The sequence below is a fragment of the Pseudophryne corroboree genome, chromosome 7, assembly GCF_028390025.1.
Source record: "Pseudophryne corroboree isolate aPseCor3 chromosome 7, aPseCor3.hap2, whole genome shotgun sequence".
In the NCBI taxonomy this organism is placed as follows: domain Eukaryota; kingdom Metazoa; phylum Chordata; class Amphibia; order Anura; family Myobatrachidae; genus Pseudophryne; species Pseudophryne corroboree.
The window spans coordinates 457,675,772-457,692,949 of NC_086450.1; positions in this window are offsets into that span (position 1 = coordinate 457,675,772).

Here is a 17,178-nt window from a genome sequence, read left to right on the forward strand (position 1 = left end):
AGGTGCAAGATGGAATTGTTCTTGGGCCCTCCCATCCACCCTTATATTGTATAAACAGGACATGCAAACTTTAACAAACCCATCATTTCAGCGACAGGGTCTTCCACACGACTGTGGCTGAAATGACTGGTTGGTTTGGTCCCCCACCAAAAAGAAGCAATCAATCTCTCCTTGCACAAACTGGCTCGACAGAGGCAGGATGTCCATCTCCTCCTAATCGTCCAATTTATCACCCCTTTCAATGTGTACATCCTCCTCCTCACAGAATATGTCCCCAAACAGCACATGATGCAAAGAAAAAAGAGGTGCACCAAGGTCGCTGGATGGCTAAGCTAAGCGACCCAAGTGGCCAACACAAACACCTGGCCCATGTAGGAGTGGCACTGCAGTGTCAGACAGGATGGCACTTCAAAAAATAGTCCCCAAACAGCACACGATGCAAAGTTAAATTAAAGAAAAAAGAGGTGCAAGATGGAATTGACCTTGGCAAGATGTCCACCTCCTCCTCATCGTCCGATTCCTCACCCCTTTCACTGTGTACATCCCCCTCCTCACAGATTATTAATTTGTCCCCACTGGAATCCACCATCTCAGGTCCCTGTGTACTTTCTGGAGGCAATTGCTGGTGAGGTATTGATTATTATTTAATTTTGATGAACATCATCTCCACATTTTGTGGAAGTAACCTTGTACACCGATCGCTGACAAGGTGACCGGCTGCACTAAACAATCTTTTGGAGTACACACTGGAGGGGGGGCAACTTAGGTAAAATAAAGCCAGTTTGTGTTAGTGCCTCCAAATTGCCTCTTTTTCCTGCCAGTGTACAGTACATACAGACTGTCTAACATGCCTACTTGGATGCTGTCACTCAGATAATCCTCCACCATTCTTTCAATGGTGACAGAATCATATGCAGTGACAGTAGACGACATGTCATTAATCATTGGCAGGTCCTTCAGTCCGGACCAGATGTCAGCACTCACTCCAGACTGCCCTGCATCACTGCCAGTGGGTGGGCTCGGAATTCTTAGCCTTTTCCCCGTAGCCCCAGTTGAGGGAGAATGTGAAGGATATGCTGTTGATGGGTTACATTTCGATTGAATTGACAAGTGTCTCACCGGCAGGTCTTTGAACATTTGCAGACTTGTGTCTGCCGGAAAGAAAGATACAACATAGGCTTTAAACCTAGGATCAAGCATGGTGGCCAAAATGTAGTGCTCTGATTTCAACAGATTGGCCACCCGTGAATCCTGGTTTAGCAAATTAAGTGCTCCATCCACAAGTCCCACATGCCTAGCGGAATCGCTCTGTTTTAGCTCCTCCTTCAATCTCTACAGCTGCTTCTGCAAAAGCCTGATGTGGGGAATGACCTGACTCAGGCTGGCAGTGTCTAAACTGACTTCACGTGTGGCAAGTTCAAAGGGTTGCAGAACCTTGCACAACGTTGAAATCATTCTCCACTGCACTTGAGTCAGGTGCATTCCCCCTCCTTTGCTTATATCATAGGCAGATGTATAGGCTTGAATGGCCTTTTGCTGCTCCTCCATCCTCTGAAGCATAAAGAGGGTTGAATTCCACCTTATTATCACCTCTTGCTTCAGATGATGGCATGGCAGGTTCAGGAGTGTTTGCTGGTGCTCCAGTCTTCAGCACGTGGTGGCTAAATGCCGAAAGTGGCCCGCAATTCTTTGGGTCACTGACAGTATCTCTTTCATGCCCCTGTCGTTTTTGAAATAATTCTGCACCACCAAATTCAATGTATGTGCAAAACATGGGACGTGCTGGAATTTGCCCAGATGTAATGCACGCACAATATTGCTAGCGTTGTCCGATGTCACAAATCCCCAGGAGAGTCCAATTGGGGTAAGCCATTCTGCGATGATCTTCCTCAGTTTCCGTAAGAGGTTGTCAGCTGTGTGCCTCTTATGAAAAGCGGTGATACAAAGCATAACCTGCCTAGGAAGGATTTGGCAGTTGTGAGATGCTGCTACTGGTGTGCCGCCGCTGCTGTTCTTGCTGAAGGAGGCAATACATCTACCCAGTGGGCTGTCACAGTCATATAGTCCTGAGTCTGTCCTGCTCCACTTGTCCACATGTCCGTGGTTAAGTGGACATTGGGTACAACTGCATTTTTTAGGACACTGGTGACTCTTTTTCTGACGTCTGTGTACATTCTCGGTATCGCTTGCCTAGAGAAATGGAACCTAGATGGTATTTGGTACCCAGGACACACTATCTCAAGAAATTATCAAAGTCCCAGTGAACTAACGGCGGACACCGGATGCTCGTCTAACACCAACACAGCTGCCAAGGCCTGAGTTATCCTCTTTGCAGCAGGATGACAGCTGTGATATTTCATCTTCCTCGCAAAGGTCTGTTGGACAGTTAATTGTTACTGGAAGCAGTACAAGTGGTCTTCTGACTTCCCCTCTGGGATGATGACCGACTCCCAGAAGCAACAACAGCAGAGCCAGGAGCAGCAGGCATTACACTCAAGGATCCATCAGAGGAATCCCAGGCAGGAGAGGACTTGTCAGACTTGCCAGTGACATGGCCTGCAGGACTATTGGCTATCCTGTCTAAGGAGGAAATTGACACTGAGGGAGTTTGTGGTGTGATTTGCAGGAGATTGGGTACAAGAGGAAGGGATTTGGTTGTTGCTTTTAATTTAGATTTTTGGATCATGTTACTGAACTTTAGTTTTTAGGATTTTACATGCTCTCCATTATGACATTGGGCATCGGCCTTGGCAGACGATGTTGTTGGCATTTCATCATCTCGGCCATGACTAGTGGCAGCAGCTTCAGCACGAGGTGGAAGTGGATCTTGAGCCTTCCCTATTTTACACTCCACATTTTTGTTCTCCATTTTTTAATGTGTGGAAATATATGCTAGTAATATATCAATAGCAATGGCCTACTGTACTGTCTGTACTACTACTACTGCTAGTCACCAAAATGCTGCACTGTCCTACAATATACTGCTCACAACAAGATATGGATACTTGAAGTGATACGGAGCTGCAAGATACAGCAATAGCCTACTGTACTGTACTACTGTATATGTATACTAGTGGTCACCACAATGCTGCACTGTCTTATTATATACTGCTGACAACAACAATGCAGCACAGATATGGATAGTATACTTGACACAGAGCTGCATGATACAGCAATGGCCCACTGTACTTTATTATATGTATACTGCTGGTCACCAAAATGCTGCACTGTCCTACTATACTGCTCACAATAATGCAGCACAGTGATATTATACTTGACACAGAGCTGCAAGATACAGCAATAGCCTACTGTACTGTCCTACTATTATTATACTAGGCGATTCATCGCGCCCTACGGGCGCTCTTCACACCGTCGAAAGGGGCTACGCCCCCTTAACCCCTGCACGCCTTGCTGGGGTTCAATATTTGTATGAGTATTACCTGCATTCCTAGGTTTGTCAGTGGTCAAATATTGCACGATGAAAGGGCTTGAGATGGTGAAGGGGGTGTAGGCCCTTGCGACGGCGTTAACGGTGCCTGCAGAGCACGATGTACAGAAAGTAGCGAGGGTGGGGGGCGGATGAGGCAGGGAGTATGTAGATGCTGCGGGTGGAGGGGGAGGTGGATGCAGGTGGGGGGTGGGTGCAGGACCTATAACTATATGATTGTATGTGTAACAATATATAGGACACGGATAAGGATGTATGTGATATAGACATACCCGCATGAAGAGGTAAATGGTGTCATTAGACACAGAGAGGAGTGCTGGTACAATGCGGAACAGAGGCAGCTGTGTCCTCTCTCTACACCGTACCATCCTTCAGGTGTAGCAACGCGGACATGTTGCGCACGCAATGTCTCCACGCGGCCGCAGCTGCACCAGTCCCCTCTGCATGCGCTATGTGCGTGCCCCCTTCAGGTGCAGTAGGAGGAGGGTGTGCAGGCTAATGTTGCTCACAGGGCCAATGGGCATTGACAGCACGGTTATGTGCTGGGTGCTGGGCTTGCGCCCTGCGCTTGCCGAGTGAGGGATAGGGAGGAGGCGGCACAGCGGAGCATCACCAATATACCGGTAACTATGGGGGGCACCGCAGAAGGTTATGGCTCCTGTCCTCCTAGTGAAGGTTTGTCAGGGAGGTATCAAGGAGCCGGTGGTATGGACCGTGTATGGGACGCAGAGGGGTAGGGAGAGGATACAGAGACGCAGGGCGGTAGGGAGAGGATACAGAGACGCGGGGCGGTACGGAGGGGACAGAGACGTGGGGCGGTACGGAGGGGATACAGAGACGCGGGGCGGTAGGGAGGGGATACAGAGATGCGGGGTGGTAGGGAGGGTATAGAGAGACGCGGGGCGATAGGGAGGGGATACAGAGACGCGGGGCGGTAGGGAGGGGATACAGAGACGCGGGGCGGTAGGGAGGGGATACAGAGACACGGGCGGTAGGGAGGGGATAGAGAGACGCGGGTGGTAGGGAGGGGATAGAGAAACGCAGGGCGGTAGGGAGGGGATAGAGAGAAGCGAGGTGGTAAGGTGGGGATACAGAGGCGTAGGGAGGAGGGGATACAGAGACATGGGGCCTTAGGGAGGGGATACAGCGACGTGGGGCGGTATGGAGGGGAAAGAGAGACGCGGGGCGGTAGGGAGGGGAAAGAGAGACGCGGGGCGGTAGGGAGGGGAAAGAGAGACGCGGGGCGTTAGGGAGGGGATAGAGAGACGCAGGGTGGTAGGGAGTGGATACAAAGACGTGGGGCGATAGGGAGGGGACAGAGAAACACGGGGCGGTAGGGATGGGACAGAGAGACGCGGGGCGGTAGGGAGTGGATACAGAGATGTGGGGCAGTAGGGAAGGGACAGAGAGACGCGGGGTGGTAGAGGCGGGGCGGTAGGGAGGGGATATAGAGACGCGGGGCGGTAGGGAGGGGACAGAGAGACGCGGGGCGGTAGGGAGTGGATACAGAGATGTGGGGAGGTAGGGAAGGGACAGAGAGACGCGGGGTGGTAGAGGCGGGGCGGTAGGGAGGGGATATAGAGACGCGGGGCGGTAGGGAGGGGACAGAGAGACGCGGGCGGTAGGGAGGGTACAGAGAGACACGGGGCGGTTTGGAGGGGATAGAGAGATGCGGGGCGGTAGGGAGGGGACAGAGAGACGCGGCCGGTAGGGAGGGGACAGGGAGACGCGGGGTGGTAGGGAGGGGACAGAGACGCGGGGCGGTAGGGAGGGGATAGAGAGACGCGGGGCGGTTGGGAGGGGATAGAGAGACGCGAGGCGGTAGGGAGGGGAAAGAGACGTGGGGCGTTTGGGAGGGGATAGAGAGACGCGGGGCGGTAGGGAGGGGACAGAGAGACGCGGCCGGTAGGGAGGGGACAGGGAGACGCGGGGCGGTAGAGAGGGGACAGAGACGCGGGCGGTTGGGAGGGGAGAGAGAGACGCGGGGCTGTAGGTAGGGGAAAGAGACGCGGGGCGGTAGGGAGGGGAGAGAGAGACGCGGGGCGGTAGGGAGGGGATACAGAGACGCGGGCGGTAGGGAGGGGATAGAGAGACGCGGGTGGTAGGGAGGGGATACAGAGACGCGGGGTGGTAGGGAGGGGACAGAGAGGTGCGGGGCGGTTGGGAGGGGATAGAGAGACGCGGGGCGGTAGGTAGGGGAAAGAGACGCGGGGCGGTTGGGAGGGGATAGAGAGACGCGGGGCGGTAGGGAGGGGAAAGAGACGCGGGGCGGTTGGGAGGGGATAGAGAGACGCGGGGCGGTAGGGAGCGGATAGAGAGACGCGGGGCGGTTGGGAGGGGATAGAGAGACGCGGGGCGGTAGGTAGGGGAAAGAGACGTGGGGCGGTTGGGAGGGGATAGAGAGACGCGGGGCGGTAGGGAGGGGAAAGAGACGCGGGGCGGTTGGGAGGGGATAGAGAGACGCGGGGCGGTAGGGAGGGGATAGAGAGACGCGGGGCGGTAGGGAGGGTCCCCAGTGAGGAAGCTGATGAAGAAAGGGGGGAAGTAGTGGAGGGGGTGGAGTTGTGTAAAGTGGTGACCAGACATAGATACAGTGGCTAGGATGGGCGGAGGGACTCACCGTTGGGGCTGTGGGTGGCTGCTGCAGGCTGTGAATAGTTCAGTATCCAGAGGCGTCTGTACTATGACATTTCCTCCCCCAGGGCCCCCCCCCTCGCACGGTGAAATGGGGGCGTGGCTTAGCGTAAAAGGGGCGTGGCCTCGCGGGTTTTTTCTCTCTCGCTCCGGGGGTGTTTCCAGCTTGCCTGTAGATGCTGGTAGCCCCCGGAGACTGGAGTGTGTGTGCCGGCTGTGTGACAGGAGGAGAGTGCTGCAGGAGATGACGTCACTGCAGCACTCGGCTCCTGACAGCGGAATGTGTGCAGAGGAGGCGGCGGGTCTGTGTACGCGGGGCTGGGAGGGCTATGAGAGCCTTCTCCTGCGCCACCCGTCCCTCCTAATGTGTATGCCGGGGGCAGCAGTTGTTGTTCGGCGCGCCGTGGCTGGTTAGCCAGATTTGCTGGGGGGGAGGGGGGGGGAGAAGAAGGGGTGTGACATGGACAGGCAGCAGGAGCAGAGACTTGCTGCACATGTGGTGGGTGGGCTCTGTGACTCCGCCCACCGCTGTGACTCCGCCCAACGTTACGGGCACAGAGTCACAGACTTGAGCAAATATATAGGAGATACTGGTGGTCCCCACAATGCAGCACACTGAGCACAGACAATTTCAGCACACTGAGCTCAGATACGGAGATTTTCAGGGAGAGAACGCAGCCATGTACTTCAATCTCCAATGCACAAGTGAAAATGGCGACAACGCGTGGCTTTTTATATAAAATATGAATCTCGCGAGAATCCGACAGTTGGATGATGATGTTCGGGTGCGTTCGGGTTAACCGAGCAAGGTGGGAAGATCCGAGGCTGCCTCGGATCCGTGTAAAATAGGTGTAGTTCGGGAGGTTCAGATCTCGGAGATCTAAACCCGCTCATCTCTAGTTTTAAGCAACTAGACTGGAATTACATGCAACAATGCATAGGATGTATACAATAAAGAAATGCAGGCAAAGCAGTGTCTGTGTGGAGACTCCACAAAAATCTGAATACAAGGCTAGTGTTATGCACACCAGTGCCTGCAGGAATGTACAGGTGTCAGAACTGTTATGCACTCCAGTGCCTGCAGGAATGTACTGGTGTTTGAACTGTTATGCACACCAGTGCCTGCAGGAATGTACTGGTGTCTGAACGGATAGGTATGCAAAACAAATGAACTCACAGACAGACTGGGGAATATGACATTACGTACACAGAAGGTGTCTGTGTGGAGACTCCACAAAAATCTGAATACAAGGCTAGTGTTATGCACACCAGTGCCTGCAGGAATGTACAGGTGTCAGAACTGTTATGCACTCCAGTGCCTGCAGGAATGTACTGGTGTTTGAACTGTTATGCACACCAGTGCCTGCAGGAATGTACTGGTGTCTGAACGGATAGGTATGCAAAACAAATGAACTCACAGACAGACTGGGGAATATGACATTACGTACACAGAAGGTGTCTGTGTGGAGACTCCACAAAAATCTGAATACAAGGCTAGTGTTATGCACACCAGTGCCTGCAGGAATGTACAGGTGTCAGAACTGTTATGCACTCCAGTGCCTGCAGGAATGTACTGGTGTTTGAACTGTTATGCACACCAGTGCCTGCAGGAATGTACTGGTGTCTGAACGGATAGGTATGCAAAACAAATGAACTCACAGACAGACTGGGGAATATGACATTACGTACACAGAAGGTGTCTGTGTGGAGACTCCACAAAAATCTGAATACAAGGCTAGTGTTATGCACACCAGTGCCTGCAGGAATGTACAGGTGTCAGAACTGTTATGCACTCCAGTGCCTGCAGGAATGTACTGGTGTTTGAACTGTTATGCACACCAGTGCCTGCAGGAATGTACTGGTGTCTGAACGGATAGGTATGCAAAACAAATGAACTCACAGACAGACTGGGGAATATGACATTACGTACACAGAAGGTGATAGTGTAACAAAATACACACAAAGTGAACAGAGAAGCCGAGAGGCTAAGGAACTGGGTGTCTCCCTAGTATTAGTAATGCTCAGATGGGAAAAGCAAGATGATGTGTTTTAATACGTAGAGAACCCAAAATGCTGTTGCTAAGGGCAACAGCAAAACCCTAAAGGGTTACTAACGGGTGTGGCAGTAAACTCCTTGGTCAGAGATGGAATGATAGACACAAGGAGAGTCTCCACAATCCTAATTCTCACTTGCAGTGCACAGGTTCAGCTTACTGCCACTAAGCTGACACCTGACACCTTGCACAGTGAGACAGTATTTAGGCAGGCAAGTCTTAGAATACAGCCGCAAACTTGCTAAGTTCACAGAGTAGTAAAAGAACCCCAGCAAGCTAAACGACTGACTCCAGTCTTACTGCTAGGTCAGGATTGGCAGAGTGTAGTACCAAATCCCCAGGCCTATTTGCAGTAAGCAACAACAAATACAAAGCTACACACTACTGGCTAACTTTCAGGAACTGACTAACCAACAAAGATTCAGCAGCATCTGCTTAACCTGAGAAGAGGCCTTATATAGCAGGTGCTGTCCACGACCCACTCAGACCTCACAGACTGTGAGCACAAAAACCAGCACCGGATCCCCTGCCGTGCACAGAGCCTGTAACCACTGCACAGCAAAAGACCCGAACCGGAGTATCAGCTGCGCTCAGGTTACTCCGCTAGCACTTGTCTCCCGGTTGCAATGACGACGTGGCAGCACAGGACAGGAGTCCCTAACAGCTAGTTGGATCTGATCAGGCAATCAGTCTGGCAAAGTCTCCAAGTCATGGGTATAATACAGGCAGACAAGATCTCATATGAGCTGAAAGCAGGAACTATCACCTGTAATTTGGGAGAGGGAGAGGCCAGGAAGGGAATATAAATGGTGCTGCACCAATCAGAACCCAGTACTCAGAGATAAATGAAAGGACATGTAGCTGTGCTGCTGCACGTCCACAAGACACAGCTAGACTAGTTGCTCAGCAACCGGGAATGCTGCCTGCAACTAGCGTCCCGGTTGCTAGGCGCTCAGCGGCTTGCAGTCCCCCCTGCGGTAGCAATGTTAGGTGCAGGGTGGGACCCTGAAGCGCCAGCTGAGGTAGGAAGTGCAGCATCCTAGTTGCTAGGCAATTGCTGGGACCTGCCTCCTCCATGAACCGCGCCGCTGCTGACAACAGTTACCAGTGATAATATTTAATTTCTTGTATACAATATTTAACCACTTTATAAGAAATACTGTATACACTATATGGAGAAAAGTATTCGGACGCCTGACTATTACACCAACAGGGACTGTAATGACATTGTATTTAAATACATATATTTTAATATGGAGGTGGTCGCCCTTTTGCAGCTATAACAGCTTTCACTCTTCATGGAAGGCTTTCCACAAGATTTTGGAGTGTTTCTGTGGGAATTTGTCCCCATTCATTCTGTAGATTATGTGGTCATGCACTGATGTAGAACAAGAAGGCCAGGCTCGCAATCTCCATTCCAGTTCATCCCAAAGGTGCTCAATGTGGTTGAGGACAGGGATCTGTGCAGGCCAGTCAAGTTCTTCACCACTGAACTTTTCAAACCATGTCTTAATAGTCCTTTCTGCACTGGGGTACAGTCATGTTGGAATAGAAGCCTTCCCCAAACTGTTGCCACAAAGTTGGAAGCATAGCATTTTCCAAAATATGTTGGTATGCTGAGGTATTAAGATTGCCCTTCACTGGAGATAGGGGGCCTAGCCCAAACCCTGAAAAACAGTCCCATGTCATTATTCCTCCTCCAAAAAATGTCACAGTTTGCCCAATGTAGCCATGCTGGTAACATTCTCCCAGCATCTGCCGAACCCAGACTTGCCCATCTGACTGTCAAACAGAGAAGTGTGATTTGTCACTACACGGATCATGTTTCCACTGCTCCACAGTCCAGTGTTGGTGTGCGTTACACCACACCATCTATTGGACTTGGTGATGTGAGGCTTGCATGCAGCTGCTTAGCAATGGAAATTATTACGTTCCAGCTGCACGTTTTATATGCTTACATTAATGCCAGTGGAAGTTCTGAACTCTTCATTTATGAAAGTAGCAGAGCGTTGATGACTTTTATGCACCATGCACCTTAGTAGTGGTTGATCATGCTTTGTGATCTCTTACATGGTCTTACATGGATGTTGCTAAATGCTTCTACTTTGTAATAATATCACTTATAGTTGACTGTAGAATATCCAGCAGGGATGACATTTTTTTGAACCATCTTATTGCAAAGGTGGCTTTCTATCACAGTACCACACTTGAAGTCTCTGAGCTCTTCAGAACAACCCATTTAGTATCACAAATGTTTGCAAATGGAGACTGTATAGGTAGCAGTCAGCATCCTGTCTGTCAGTATCTCGGCAATCAGAATACCAATGCTTTTCTGAATGCTGACACCAGAATCCATAATGAGTGCACCCTTCCGGTGCCAGAATACTGACAGCCGTGATGCCGAATGAAGTTACACCACAGCGCTGGAGAGGTAACTCATGGGGGGGGGGTGTTAGGTTTAGGTTGCGTTCTGGGGGGTTAGGGTTAGGCTGCATACCAGGAAGTTAGGGTTAGGCTCTGGGGGTGAGGATTAGGTTTAGGCATTGGGGACAGGGGGTTAGGTTTAGACACCGCTGGGGGTATTTATGGTTAGGCACTAAGGTGGGAGGTTAGGGTTTGGCTGTGGAGGGAAGTTAGGGATGGGCTGGATCCCAGGGTGTTAGGGTTAGGCAGCGGGGAGGGGGAAGTTAGGGTTAGGATGCGTGGAGGGGGTATTAGGGTTAGGCAGCGGGAAGGGGAGGTTAGGATTAGGCTGTAGAGAGGGGGGATTAGGTTTAGGCAGTGGGAAGAGGAGGTTAGGATTAGGCAGCAGAGAGGTGGGTTAGGGAAAGGTTTGGGGGGAGGGGGTTAGGTTTAGGTACCCCCTTGGAGGGTTAAATTTAGGCTGTGGGGGGAGGGTTAGGTTTAGGTAGCAGGGACATGGGTTATATTTAGACACCTCCGTGGGGTGGTTAAGGTTATGCACTAAGGGGGAGGTTAGGGTTAGGCTGTGGGTAGGGAGGGATAGAGTTAGGGGGTGGGGAGAGGGGAGAACACCCCGTACTCACCCCTGTTGGTTTTTTCAGCAGTGGGATCACAGCACCAGTATTTGGAATCCCTGGATCCCTTGTGCCAGGAATTCATACTAATTTCAACTGCATGGCTAGATGCTTGATATTACACAACTGTTGCAATGGGTATGATTGAATCGCCTTAATTAAATAATTAACAGGTGTGGCCAAATACTTTTGTCCATATACTGTTTGATATATACTGATTTTGATAAACAGTATTACTTCTGTTTGATCTTGGATGTTCTGCGCAAATACTAACTAAATATTTTTGGGATAAAAGAAAGAATCATTTGTTATCCACTTTGTCTTACTATTTTGTAAGATAAGTTTTAAATTATAATTACAATATTGACGCTTAAGATGTTTATGCTTTGTAACTGGCATTCTGCTTATCTTTACAAGAAGTGAATAACAATAACATGATTAAACTACTGTAAGAACCTTCAATTAAAGATACATGATATATTTTACTAATGCTCAGTTTCATTTCACTAGAAAAATAAGACATTAAGCACTTTTGCTGGAGAGCAGACTGTGAGGAGACAGTACTTGGATAGTGGCAGCAGACACTTACTGGAAGCTCAAAAATTAAAGAGAATGTATTGTAAGAGACTCAACCCTTGGAGCAAGATTTAGCTCTATAAGTTGATTTTACATGCTGTATGTAATGGGCATTACAGGAGAAAGTGCTTGGCACTAGCACAGTACAGACACAGTTACAGTTTTTGTTTTTTTCTGTAGTTGTTCTCATCCATTGATAATTACAGACATGGACTGCTGAGCAAAATCCAGAAGAGGACAAGAAATCACCACAAACTTGGCTTTTTTTACCCAGAAACCCAAAACAAATTTGTATTGCCAGATGAGGCAAACAAGATGTTGTTGACTGAGGTAGGGGAGGTGCAAGGTGTTTCAGCAGATCAGGCATTTTACTCAGCAATTGTGTTAACTGACAGCTCTATATTCATGCATTATCATCCACTATTGGTCGACATTGACATAGTCGACATGGACACATGGTCGACTCATGAAAATGGTCAACACATGAAAGGTCGACCCAACCATTCATACAGGAACCAATGAGCATGGCTATATTTGTAGATCAAGGTAGGCACTGGGAAAATGTAAATCCGTTTACCATGATAGTGGGATTTTGATTTTCAAATAACCAGGTGGGAACAAAGCATTTATTAAAAATCAATTTAAATATCATCCCTGATTCCTTGTGTCCTTTTGATTATGGTTATCCTGTATTAACAAAAAATAGCAATATAGGGTGAAATGTAACAGGGTGTGAGAATCAGAAAGAGAGATTTTGGTCAAGTTATCCTGTTTTTTTAAAGTGACAATCATTTACATGGTAAAACCAGGCTGATTTTGTCATGTAAATGATTGCCACTTTAAATTTGACCAAATTCTCACATTCTGATTCTCACACCCTATTACATTTCCCCCAACCTATAGTTTTAAAGTGCCTTAAATTCTAGTTTATGCACATCTTGCTATTATTAAGGTATATAGGGTTTAAAAAAAATAGGTTGGATACATTGTAAATACATTTGTTTTCTTTATCTAATACAATTATTTTTAAAAATGACAATTTCCAAGCAGTTTATGGAAACAAATATTAGCCTTTTTAGTGGTAAAGGAAACTTGACATTTTAAAATTGATCTTCAAATCTCTTGGTGCTCATTTTTTAGAGAACATTTTTCAAGTTTGTTTCTTCTTAGTAATAAAGTCTACTCCTGCCATGGGGTTTAATCTTTTCCGATAGCCATGAGCAAAATTAAGCTGGTGTTTTATTGTGAGTTGCCCAAAAATGGTCTGATGTGCTGTGTGTTGTGATTCTTTACTTAAAATTTCTCAAATGGTCCACAATTTGAGTTCTAAATTGCCTTATAGTGTGGCCAAATTGCTGTAGACTGCAGGGACAATAAGACTAACTACATTCTTGCTATTGCACATCAATTTATATTTTATTTTGAAGTTTATTTTGTTGTTTGTGTGGTAAATGTTGTTTCTGGTTGTGTGATATATGTAATGTTTTTCTAGCTTCTAATTTTTTCTTTGTATTTTAGTAGATATTTCCTTTCTATTCACCTTTCTTCCCAGATTACTTTCTTGACTTTTTATACTTTATTTTTAGGTTTCTGGTTTTTTTTTAGGTCTTCCACTTCTTTGTATCATTTTAAATTGTCCACCAGGGATTTCCTTAATACAATTATGGTGGTGGCTATTGTTCATAAGGATCTACAGTACTTGTTACAGTATGTCCTGCTAGGTTTAAGAATGGTTTTAAATATTTAAGGATGTAAACATTCATTTTTGATGACTATGGTGAAATTCAAAAATATCATTTTTTTAATTAACTTTTTATTTCTAAATTGTGTGATGGGTTCAATTAGTCCTTCTGAGTGTCCCCAAATTAACACTATGTTGTTGTTTTATCTTTTCCATGCAATAAAGTAGGGGTTGTTCTTTCATATGCTATTTAGCTCCCACTTTGACATGAACATTTGTGCCATGAATCTGTCTATGGTGAGAGCTGCCATACCAAAAGAAGTTATGGCTGACTATAAATTCTATCCATTTAAAGACAACATTTATTTGATATGCTGAAATATATGATTGTGTTCTCATGTGTGTGTTCAAATGCTTCAAATCCAGAAATGTGTGCAAAGCATGTTTATAATTTCTTATCATGTATTGCAAACATACAATCTTTAAATAAAGACATGTTTTTAAGTTCCAAAACATGAATGGTTTCTTTGTTGTACAGATACTAGTAGTTGTCGAATCTGATGTACAGTACAGTATGTACAGTATTTAGATAATTTTGTTGTTATTGATCCAAAACCGGAAATGATTGGTCCACCGTATGGGTTTTCTTGATTTTTGTCCACCTTGGCAGAAAAAAATAAAAGATTTGTGATCTTGGGATGGTTGTCTTGGGAAATTTGTTTTCTTGTTATTAAATATCCAGTATAGATTTTCTTTTTTCTACATTGTTTCAATAGCATCATTATATGTTGCAATGTAGTCTGTTTAGATCTCATATGTTGTGTTATATGAAAAGTCTTTTTGTCTCTTTGTCATAATCTTCTTCGTTAACACGGATTAGGACCATGCAAGCAAATATCTGCTGGCTTTATTACTATTTGCTTTGTTTATTTCTCTCTCAGGGTCTTTATGGTTTCTTTTTCTGTCTTGGTTAGACTAAGATTTCTTTCCTTTGGTGGAGTTCCAATTTTCCAAAGTCATGGGTCACGTGCGTACTTCATGGGCTATGTGCTGCTGACGTCAAATATACACTAGACCATGGTGTTTGCTGTCCACCAGCTCTTTTTGACAGTCTGCAACAAGAGCTTCTCACGCTTGATGTGGTTCAATGATATGAAACTTCTCCAAAAACAGATTCAGAATATTGCATTTAAAAAAGTTCTGAACATTAATCATAAGTTGAATCAACCATTAAACGAATAGGTTGTTGCATTATCTCCCTTTTGGCACTTGCATTCCACAGACTAGAATTTCAGGCATTTTAATGTGAAGTATTCATTTGTTACCAGTGGAGTTAATTATTTGATTTCAACATTGCACCTAAGTTTTAATATCTGCTTAGGGCCCTTTGAGGCCTAAGGAGACTGTTTTCTTGCTGTAACCTTTAGGGTTACACAAGACAAAAATGGCCTTCTACTACCTGTCATTTGCATTAGTGAGCATCTAAGGTATTACCTTATATGGTTTGGCAGCAGACATTCCAATAGAATGACAATTAGAGTAACTAAGCATTATGGGTCAATTGTAGACAAAGGGCTCTAGAAATGGGTGGTATTCATGTGACCGCTGGTCAGCTGACCGACAGTCACATGACCTCCTCCGTGAGCCCGACGGCTCACTATCCCGATGGTCGGCATGCCGACCAACAGGGACTATTTCCACTCGTGGGTGTCCATGACACCCATAGAGTGGGAATAGAACCCGTGGCGACCGCAGGTCACCACCGAGCCCGCAAGGGGCTTGCTGCACTCGCCCCTCCCTGCCGGGATCCCGGCGTCGGTATGCTGCCGGGATCCCTGCGTCGGTAAGGTGACCGGCGGTCAGGAGACCACCGGTCACCAGTACTACACCCCTAGAAACTGATGGTGTATCTTCAGACACTGTGTCTTGGGTTAGAACTTAATCATTATGTACAAAAGAGTATCCAATGATACCAGCCAGTGATTAGTATAAATGGGTTACTATCCACAAATTCCTGCACCTCTGGCAACGCAGAGGCTATTATATTTAACCCATGGTTGTTAACTCTGCAAGTGACCTTTAACGTGTCTCTCATAATGGGTTATGCTGCACCAATATGTACTCCATTGTCAAATGTTTTTCCTACTGCACATGTGTCTGAGTCACACAGTGTATGCATCCCGATTCTCTGCAAACAGAGTTGCAGTACAGATTTGGGTGCAGGGTGTGAGATATTTAGTGGGCGATCCATGGAAGTAGGAAGTAGAGTGATGGCAAAACCTATGCACAGAGACATAGTACAAATTTCTGCACATACACAAAAATGTTTTTATGTAGTGTAAAGGGCATTCCTGTGGTTTTATGGGAGGTGGCAAGACAAGCAAAAACAGAGTTAGTGTTTGCTAGGAGTATCTCTGGCATGTCACTGGTAAGTCATTGACTACAGATGCATTCTGAGATGCAAAACTGCTCACATTATAAAACATAATCAGATATAGAAACTGCACTTGTCATAGGACTGGTGCAAGTTTTAATGGTGTGACCAGTGATATGGGATGCACCCCAAACTTGTCCCACTTGCTTAATAATACTGTACCTACCCTTTAAATTGGGTCCATTTGTTGCTTATTACTTCCTTTGTCAATTCTACATGACTTAAAATTTACATGAGAGCCTGAGGCCTCAAAATATCAAGTAATCTAGTCAGCCACAGTTAGAATAAATTGTTTCCCAGTCTTACTGAGTTCACTGATTGAGTCAATAATATTGTTATGATCCTGATACTCAGGTCAGGGGAGATCTTATACGTGGGACCTAAGTACCAGGACGTAATGCTGGGAAAGGGAAATGGAATGGGAATAGCCCCTGGCACCCTATCTCCGTTGTCTCACCCGTGCTGTCAGTACACTCTTGCGAGACTATGGTTTCTTGGGCCCATGGCAGCGGCGTCTGCCCAACTTCGATGCCCCCTCAGGTCTTAATGAGAGACAAAGAGTGAACTGAGGCATCGTGATAACAAGGGGCCCTCTAACTAAACAACAAGGCCAGGGGCTACTGGCAAACCTGAAACTAAAGGTATGCGCGGATTACCGCCAGGGAAAAGAACAACCAAAATATTCCACTTGTCCACTCTCCAACACGGCACCGCCGAGTACCGGAGAGGACTATGTAAGCGGAAACCTCCGCAAATGCACCAGTACAATGAAATAATACTAAAGTGGCCTAGGCCACAACATGCGGCAGGGCCGCAACTCACGAAACCAAGAGAGAACCTCAATTGACTGCCACAGGTAACTTAGGACCAGAAGAACTCCTTGGGACCAGGTGACTAACTCCAAGATCCAGGAACTCAGAGAACTAGAGGGACCAGACACAGCAAACCAGGAACAGATGTTCACCAAACATGAGCAGCATGCAGGAAGCTATCACTGGCGTCTGTGTGAGGCACTGAGGAGGCATTTAACAGGGAACCCTCCAGAGTACAGAGTCTAATTACAATAAATGTCGTGCAGATGCATTGCTGCACGACCAGAGAAACATGTGTAAGTACTTTAATTAATCAACCCTGCAACGGGGAACGCGGTCCGCCTTTGGCGTCCCCGTTGCTAAGGTCCCGGCGGCTCGACACGCCAAGCGTCCTAGCGTTGCTATGGACCCGGCAGCTAAGCGCGCACGGCGTTCCTAGTTGCTAGGCGCCGGGCAAGGAGGAAGCCCCGGACCGCGGCGCATAACAGTACCCCCCCTTAA